We start from the raw sequence: 9933 nt of genomic DNA on the forward strand, positions 1-9933 counted from the left end.
AGACTAGAATGCTGCGGAGGGAGGCCAGGCTCAGTCCAGTGTAGAGCAGGGGTCTACGAAGCCCCTTCCTAGGCAATGAAACCGAGCTCTGAGCTGCATCTTCATTGAGAGGTTTGTTCGTGTTTGCAGACCCTTCACACACATTATGCATGCCAATCTGACCTGATGGGAGAGAATTTGTTCACATTGGTCTCAGAAATCTGCACCCTATGAACTCATTCATTTCTCTTTCTGGGTTTTCTTCTTTGGGAAAATTTAATTAATTAATTTATTTATTATTATTATTATTGCATAACTGAGAAGAAAGTCAAGGGTGTTGGCACAGCTGGGTTGGGTGTAGAGAAGGTCTAGTTGAGAAGAACCGGTGTGCCGCTTGTCGTGGGGTGTGGCTGCAGGGACTGAAGTGAGACCCTAGATGTGGGACTGACATGGAATGGTTGTTAGCACTGGTTCTTCTGACCTAGGCTGGCCTTTCCTCAGAACGACCATCCCGAGGCTCATGTGCTTCCTGGCTTCAAAACCTTTGGGTGTTCTAACCATCTCCATCCATCCTCAGTATGGTAGGGGCACAAAAGAAGATGTTCCTGTCGAATTAAATTGGGAGGAGGTGAATCAGTCACTGTGGGCTCTGGCATCTCACCTCTCTTTCTCCACGGGCTTGTCTCAACTCTTCTCAGAGAAAAAAGAACAAGAAACAAAACCTCTGGGGTCCACCCCTCCCTACAATAGTTTCGAGCTACTCCGAGGACAGCCATCATTTGCATAGAGCCCTATAACCTGCCCGAATCAAGAGCTTTTTGCCTCCAAAGAGCTGCAGAATCCAGGCTGCTCTCAGTTCAGACTCCAGCCCTAAACCTGCACAAGCGTCTGCTTCTTCCACATTGTCTTCTTCCTCCCATTGCACGTTGACTTTCTGCCAGACGCTTTCCCTGCTGGCCCCAAACTTTGGCTCGGAAAGAAATGAAGTCAGCACTTGGGAAACAGCTGCTTTTCACATAACATGGTGGGGGGCAGGGCAGGCAGAGCAGCTGGATCTTGGTAGAAAAGCAAGCGTCTATGGAGAGCAGAAAGCTCATAGCAGGAGGGCGAAGCCCCAGTGGGGTCCTATGGGCACCAGGTTACACTGTTGTCTTGGGTCAAATTCTTCAGACAAAACACACCCTGTGTCCACATTAACCATAGACCCTCTTTCCCACAAAGAAGGCCACTCTCTCCTGCTCTTTTTCCCTCAGCTATATAGATGGGAGGTCCTGAAGGTGTTATACTTCTAACCTCAAGATTAGCAGTTCAAGACCACTAACCACTCCAAGGGAGAAAGGTGACACTGTCGGTTTCCACAAAGATTTATAGTCTCGTAAACCCTATGTTGAGTCACTATGGGTCAGAAGCAACTCAATGACAGGGGTTTAGTTTTGGATAAAGAGATGAAGGAAGCTTGGTTGGGTAGTGGGTTACACAAACTGCCTAGTCAGTAGTTCGAACCCATCAGTCATTCCAATGGAGATAGAAGAGATTATCTGCTCCCATAAAAATGTATAGCCATAGACACTCTATGAAGCAGTTCTACGCTGTCCTATCGAATCTCTAAGAGTGGTAATCAATTCAGTGGCAGTGGATTTTTATTTTGTTTGTTTATAGAGGTATTGGTGCAAAAAACAATTTCCCTTTCCTCTTAATTCTTCTATAAGAAAAATAATAGTGTGGGTGTTGGGAACACAGTTGGGATTGGTGGACACTGTGTTCTCAAGGTCACTTTGTCAAGCTAAATTTGTCGAGGTTAGGCAGACTCTCCTATACATATGAGAGTGTCCATGGAATTGTTTCTCTAGTCTACACAGATTAACACAAAAACACTTTGTCAAGCTAAATTTGTCGAGGTTAGGCCACCAATCATGGCCATGTGGCCATCAGGGCCTCTGGTAACAAATCTGATTGTTTTAAGAGGTGCTGAGTATTTGGATTTTTCTTCAAAAGTGTGGCAGTTATATAATCGTTTGTCAATTTGAGGATTAAGAGTGAAGGGGTGGAGCCTAGCTTGTCAATCGGATCATAGCCAATGAGGCCTCTGTGTGGACATGGCCTTCTTCCTGAGAATTCTGGGAAATTTGTTTTTTCCTCCTTGGAGGTGAGAGAGACCTCTTTCTCTCTGCTCACTCCCTGAGAAACTCTCTACTGACAAGACACATGAATCTATGCTGGTGGCAGTGAGAGCCCTTGACCTGGAGCCGCCACATGGAGACCCCTGCCTCCGCTGAGATGCTTACAGCGCCACTAGATTCACAAGATTTCCCACCCACTGGCCTGTGATCTTCCTGCACTCGGCATCGTTGCATGTGTTTCATGAGTCTGAAGAGGACATTATAGATTGGGATCAGACATATGGGCTAATATTGGACTTACGGACTTCAGCTGGACTGAGCTGAGATGTTTTCTTAATATTCAACTGCTCTTGTATATAAAGCTCTTTCCTATACATATGAGAGTGTCCATGGAATTTTCTCTAGTCTACACAGACTAACACAAAACTCTCCTGAGATTCACATGCTGACAACTAATTCAAAGCTTGTAAGGCAAGTCGGTAGAATAGGTGCTAAGTAAAGCACAGCTCAATGTGAAAGTATAAGACCTCTGGCTTATGGCTGGGAGTTGACATGTGCTCAGCTACATCCTTTGCGTCCCCTTTTACCTTCTCTGTGTGTTCCTGATCCCTCCTGGCTCCATGTAACATACACCTGGTGTTCTTCTCTGGAAGATTTCCCTCAGGCAACTGGGGCCACTAGACTGGTAGGAAGTTTCTATTCTCCTCCCACCCTGCCATCCTTACCCAAGGACTGGTGGGAGAAAGGATGTTAAAGTCCCAGTCTCTTGCCTTAGATCAGTATAACGGAAGGAAGATAAGTCAGCTCGTAGGTGTCTCTCATATACTGCAGTGTCCACTGTGGGATCAGTCTGGCACCACCCTTGGTGGGACTTTGCTGTGATCATCTCTTATTTAGCTTCTTCTGCTCCTAACGTGCTACCTTTACTCCCTTTCCAGTTTGCTCTGGAATACGTACTTCCATCATAAATCACAAGCACAATAGACCTTTTCTTATGATCTATGTTGGAGAACTCATCAATAGATAAATCAAAGGCCAACGGACAACTCCTCCTACAGTACAGAAAGAATAATTTTGCTGGAGGCTGATACAATTGCTCAGAACCTTGAGAAATGGGTAGTGAAAGAGTGCCTTGCCTTATTTAAGAATCAGCTTGCAATAATTGAGTCTCTCCTGTAGTTTCTCTGCTCATCCACCCCACTTCATCCTTCCCTCTGTACATCACTACTCTCTATGTACTTACGGTTGTCCCCAAATATTTCTCCACTCATCCCTACTGCATGCAGCCATGCAACAATACATACATATTTTGTTTCAACTAATCTGTTGCAAATCCCCTCAATGTACCATGACTTATCCCGTTCTCTCCCCATGCTTCATGCTTCCATCCCTTTCTTTTTCCTAACTTCCTCTTAACTTTACCCTTTTGGTCTGAAATGGTTGATTATTCTAACACAAAGGTGAAATAAATTCCAGACCTGAAGGGTGAATAAATGTCACGGTGTTGGAGGTTATTCTAGTCTCTATCCAACCGGTAAGCCTGGTTTCTTTTATGGTTGTTGTGGTAGTTACATAATTTCATGTCAACTTGAAGATATATAAAGCTGTAAGGGTGAAGTCTAACCTGTCAACCAGATCTCAGCACGATGGTGCCTCCTTGTGGGTGTGACCTTCTCATAAGAAGGGTCCTGGGAACTTTCCTCTCTCTCTGCCTTTACCTTCCTGCTGGCAAGCTGGAGATGTGTCCCCCTTGCCATTGGATCCACAAGACTTTGCACCTACCAGCCTGTGATCTTCCTGCATTCTGCATCATTGCATGTGGCTGTGTGAGTCTGAAGAGGGACTTATGGACTAGTATCAGACATGTGGACTTGAGTTGGACTGGGCCGGGATATTTATTGATGCATAATTACTTCTTTATAGAAAGCTCTTTCTTGCACGTATGGGTCACTGAATTTGGTTCTCTAATCAACCTGGCCTAACACAGTTATGCATTTTGTTCCACATTTTCCTCCCACTATATCCAAAAACCTAACATGATTCTTTTCATCACAGATGGTAGTGGTGGCTGGACACCATCTACTTCTTCTGGTCCCAGGGTTGTGGAGACTGATGTTTGCCTGGTCCATCAGTCCGTTTGATTAATTGTTTCCATATGCCTTTTTATTTTCATCAATCTTCTTTCCTCTGGACAGGGAGAGACCAATAGTTGCACCTTCGATGGCTGCTCACAGCTTTTAAGACTCCAGTTACTACTCACCAAGGTAGGACGGAGCACATTATATCTATGAACTATTTTATGCTAGTTGACTGGTGTCTAGAGAAGTGAAAATGAGCAGGCTTGGGTCCTACTTGTAGAGATCTGGTTTAATGAGACTGGGGTGTCAGTAGGACACTAGGATTTATAAAGTCTTTTGAGATGATTTGAACATATATTAGATTTTGGGAAGCCTGGTCTAGCTGATTCCTCAGATTCCTTTGAGCCTACAAGTTGGGGACTTCTGTGAACCAGTTCTGTGAACCCTGAGAAAGTAACCAGTGCAGCTGGAGATAAATCATGCACTGCCTGGGGCTACAACAGCTGGTGACTGTGGGGGAAATGAGCTTTCTGGCCTTAACTTCACTACGCTCTAGTGCCCATATCGGATCTCAATTCACAGACTTTCTTTTTAGAAAGAAAAAAAATGTCAAGCATATTTTCTGAGCTTTAATTTCCTTCCAGTGTCCTGAAGAAACCTTCCTAAGCACTCACGCAGCCTCAGCCTCAGTCCCCAGTAATAACATCAAAGAGTTTGGAACTGAGACCCAGGGTTGACTTTGCTAAAGTAAATAAAACCCATGGAGGAGTGAAATTTTAAAAGCCAAGGAGAAGCTAACTCTCCACCAAGAAAATGAAAATGGGGAACTGCTGGGGGCAGAGAGGGTGGTGGGCACACAGCAGAATTAGTTTCACATTCCGGTCAAGAAGAGAGAGACAACAGGGGTGTTGCTTTAGCAAATAACAATATAGGGTTCTTAGTTAAGTTTGAATTTCAGGGAAAAAAATGCATAATCTTTTAGTGTAAGTAGGTCTCAGCAATATCTTGAACATAGTGATACTAAAGTATTGCATAGGACATACTTACACCACAAGATTATTCTTCGCCTACTTGAAATTCACATTTAGCTGGGCAATTTGTGTTTTATCTGGCATCCCGAAAATACAGTGAGAACTTGATTGATTAAGGTTAACTGGATGTCTGGCTCCATTGGCGGTCTCTGCTCTTGCCTGGGTGTCCCTGGCTTCAGCTACGCGTCTCTTATAAATACAATATTTGAAGGTGTGGTGGAAATACTCAGAAGAGAAGATGAGGAATTAGATGAGGCAGAGGGGCCTTCAGATGTGGAGGACCAAGCTGTTAGCATCTCACCCTCTCCCTACTTTTTTGTCTCAGGACTGCTAGGTTGGCAGGTGTCCAGAGGGCACCAGGCCTGATGTGCCTTCCAGCCCTTATCCAAGGCCAGAATTTTCCTTTCCTCTGTAAGCCAAGGATGTGGAGGGAAGGTCCATAGAATCTGGAGAACTACTGCATCCCCATCCCCAGGTCAATAGAAAGGGGGACTGAAGGCTCAACCATGAATTCACCGCTCTGGACTCCTCTTCTCTCATCCATTGCTTCCTTTTGTACTATACTAGTCTCCAAGCACTGTCTCCATCCATGGGGCTCCTTCCCCACCTTCTCACCCAGGGGCCTTGGAGTGATGAGCCCAGGAGGCCTGTGGGCCTGTCCCCTCCCTCAGGTCTGAGTTCAGCTGCCAAGGAGGCAACTGGTGGTGAGAAGAGCGGAAAGTACAAAGCAGGAACCAGCTCAGAGGCTACAAGCTGCAAGGGTGCTTAATCGCTGCCGGCTGAGGGAACACTTCCATAAAGCCTGTGGTCTGGGCTGACATCTCCAGGAGGATTAGTGGTGCAGTCTTGCATTGTGCTTGCCAAGTCTATGTTGGAGTAGCTTGTGGCTGACATTAGGGCCACCTCAAAGTGAGGAGAGGCCTTTCAAAGCTGCCAAGAAATGATCACTCTTCTGCTATGGTGGCTGACGTGGCAACGTGGCAGAGGCAATATTTTGGGGCCCAGCCATTTCAACTTCAACTAACTGACCCAAAGAAAATAACTCATCTGAGGAAAGAAAGATCTGTTTGGAAATATTTATAGCAACATAAGGGAAATGATTTAATAAACCTGGGTATGTCAATGCAATGGAATGTTCTTTTACTTCATCTGGCATTTATTAAGTGCCTCCTAGGTGGAAGGCAACCATGCCAACTGCTAGGTACACACAAGCAAAATGGACGTTAGGAACACAGGCGCCTGAAGCAGGTAGCCAAAGGTTTGAACACAGTCTGTTTCCTCCTCTGTGCACTGGCAATTCATAGGAGAGTGATGAGGATTCCATGATGTAATGCCTGTCGGAAACAGCACAGCCAAAGCTCTCAACAGTTACCAACGATCAGAATTTCTATTATTCCTGTTGAAGGAATAAGTGATTTGTGATCTACTGCTAACCTGGAGTTGGCGATTCCAACCCACCGAGTGACTCCGCAAAAGAAAGAACGGGTTATTGTGAAGATGATAGTCAGGAATACCCTGTGGGGCAGTCTGCTCTGTAGCACAGGGCCCACCATGAACTTGAAGAGACTTCACAGCAATAGGTTTGTTTTTTTGGGAGGAATGGGGGAGGTGCCACAATAGAATAATGGAGAAGTCATAATATAAGCATGGAGGCAGATGTGCTAAGGATATGTGAGCATCAGGAGCACACAAAAGAGGATGTGCTAAGTGCCACATAGAAGATGGGCAAGCTATGAGGGCACGAAGAATGAAGTATTTAATTATGCCTGAGATGTCATGGATAACTCCCAGATATCATATCTCAGCGGGGTCTTAAAGCATGAGTAGAAGTTTGCAGAATGGAAAACAGGCTGTGTGTTCTTGAGAAACAAAACTAGTGATACTTACATATGTATAATAACTTTATAACAAGAAAGAATTTTATAATGAAAAGGGTCCCAATCCAGTCCAACTCAAGTCCAAACCTAGCTGCAGCCCAATGGAGCAGAAAGTCAGAGTGGAAGGCTAGGCGATCACAGGCCGGTGGATACAGAGTTTTATAGATCCCAAGTCCACAGGAAAGTGGCAGGGTGCCACAGCGACACATGTGCCACCAACCTCAGGCCTGATGCACAATTCTGGCAAGCAGAAAGCAAAACGACAAGAATGAGAGCAAGGATCCCAGAGAGATGCTTCTATAAAAAGGCCACTCACCCCCAAGGAGGCATCATCAGGCTGTGACTTGTTTGATAGGTTAGACAACACCTTTACATTTTCATCCAGGTACAAGTTGACCTAAAATCTAACCACCAGAGACAAAAAAGAAAAAGGGATTCCAGGGAGAAGCAAACATGTGGGCCAAGTGGGAAGGAGAGAAGGGACAGGGTCCATTCCAGGAAATGCTTCTAAATGTCTTGTGGGGAGAAGACATATTAATTCTGACTTGCTGCTCTTTACTTCAGTGCATCTGTCCTTGGTAGTCACACTGTATGCCATACCACACCCTCCGGTCCTGACCTCTTCAGCTAACCATTCCATCTCTGACCACCTCTTGGTGAGCTTCTGATTACTTAAGACCCGGATCCCTTGTTGTGCTGGTGAACACCTATGCAGGAGTGACATTTCTGAATAGGGCTCTTCTAACCGAGTGTTAATCCCCAAGGTGATTGCTTGGGACTATGCAAGTAGGTTGTGTGGAACACTAATAAAGGTGATTGGTCCGTTTTTGTGACTACCCCACTGGCTATAAGGATGAGCCATCTTTGAAGCAGGAGTAGAGAGAGAAAGCCCAGGACCATTGGAAGAGCATGTTCCAGATCTCTGACTCAGGTTGGCAGAAGCCAAGACCAGAGGCACCAGAGACTGGTATGGAGACTGAGACGATGGGACAGAGCCAGAGGAGCAGCACTGAGACCTGGGGACTGTGAGACAGAGTGATAGGCCGGCTTCCTGGTTCAAGAAGGCAAAGGTCAAGGACTCATGTGGCTGAGAGGCTGAAGATCAGAGAGATAATTGGTTGCTGCCTGAGGAGAGGGATTTCTGTGGGTCAATGACTATATCCTTACTGCTTACTGATCTTGATTTGTGGTAACCCATTAACTTCTCTAATAAAACCCCCTAATTGTGTGTATTGTCTATGAATTCTGTGTGGCCATTGCAATGAATAATTGAGCGCTGTGGGTGGAAAAGTTAGTATCAGAATAGTTAAAGAAAGGTGGCGTGTGGACGCCTGTCGGATCCCTGTGTTTTGGCAATAAGGAAGCCAGAGGAGGTCAGATATGACCTCTCATGCAGTTCACTGCACCACTTTAATCTCTTCAAGATCCTGTGACTTCGTTGACCATCAAAAGAAATGCTCCAGGATTTGGTTCTAGAAAGTACCTCAGCAGCTAGTCTAACTCCATCACTTTCTAACTAAGGAACTAGGACCCAGAGAAGCTAAGGTTAGAGCCCCAGGCCCCCCAGGGATCTAGTAAGACTAGCAGACAATAGCCTGCTCCCTTAGAGTTGGTGTTCAGTCTCCAGTCAAAATCTCTTATTACCAACATCATATGGAGAAGGGAGAGGTTCAGGGTAAGCAAAGAATTTCTCAAAAGAAGAAGAAAGTGGGAGGTCTTGCATGACCTGACTTCAAAACCTATAGCACGGCCACAATAGTCAAAACAGCCTGGTATTTATATAGCGAAAAATACATAGACCAATGGAATATGATAGAAGCCCTAGAAATAAAAGCATCCACCCACAGACAACTGGTTTTCTACAAAGGACCTAAAACATTAAATGGGAAAGGGCCACCATCTTCAACAAATGGTGCTGGAAAACTTGGTCGTCCATCAGCAGAAGAATGAAACAGAATCCATCCTTCTCCCCATCCACAATAGTGGATTAGACTCAACATGGATTACAGACCTAAATCCCAGAGCTATCAGGAACATCAATGAGAAATTAGAACAAATGTAAAGGGCCTACATAGACTACCAAATATAACCAAGGAAGCACACCGTGGAAGGAAAAGTTAATGACTGGAACCTTTTAATAATAAAACACTTGTGCGCATCAAAAGAGTACAACAAGAGCCCATGTATTAGGAAAAAATCTTTAGCAATGACATAAAGGACTAGGGACTATTGCTAGAATCTACAGAATTCTGCAATACCTCAATAAGAAAAAAACCCAAATAACCCAATTAAAAGGTGGGCAAAGCACATGAACAGACAATTATTCACAAAGGATGGCAAATGGCTAACAAACTCGAGGAAATCACTAGCCACCTGGGAGATGCCAATCAAAATAACCTTGAGATAGCATCATAGACCCACAGCAATAGCCCAATTTAAAAAACAAAACAAAACAAAAACAGAGAACAAATGCTAGAGAGGTTTTAGCCAAACTAGAACTCTTATACTTAGCTGGTGGGCTTGTAGATATGTACAAACATTGTGGAAAGTGATACAGTGTTGTCTAAATAACTGGCAATAAAAATACCATGCTTCCCAGTAATATGTTTGCTGGCCATATGCCCCAAAGAAAAAAGAGACAGTCCAAAAAAAAGAAAAAGAAAAAAGAGACAGAATACCAACTGTATTAGTCTAGGTACTTTGGAGAAACAAATCCACGGCGACTCACATATAAGACAGTTTTATATAAAGAAAAGCTGCATCACGAAAACATCCCAACCCAATGCTGCCCAAGCCCACAAGTCCAACATTAACCCATTAACCCAACACCAGTCCACAAAGTCCTCCA

Source organism: Echinops telfairi, unplaced genomic scaffold, assembly GCF_000313985.2.
Source record: "Echinops telfairi isolate 266 unplaced genomic scaffold, ASM31398v2 ScPeMD7_5592;HRSCAF=6446, whole genome shotgun sequence".
NCBI lineage: Eukaryota > Metazoa > Chordata > Mammalia > Afrosoricida > Tenrecidae > Echinops > Echinops telfairi.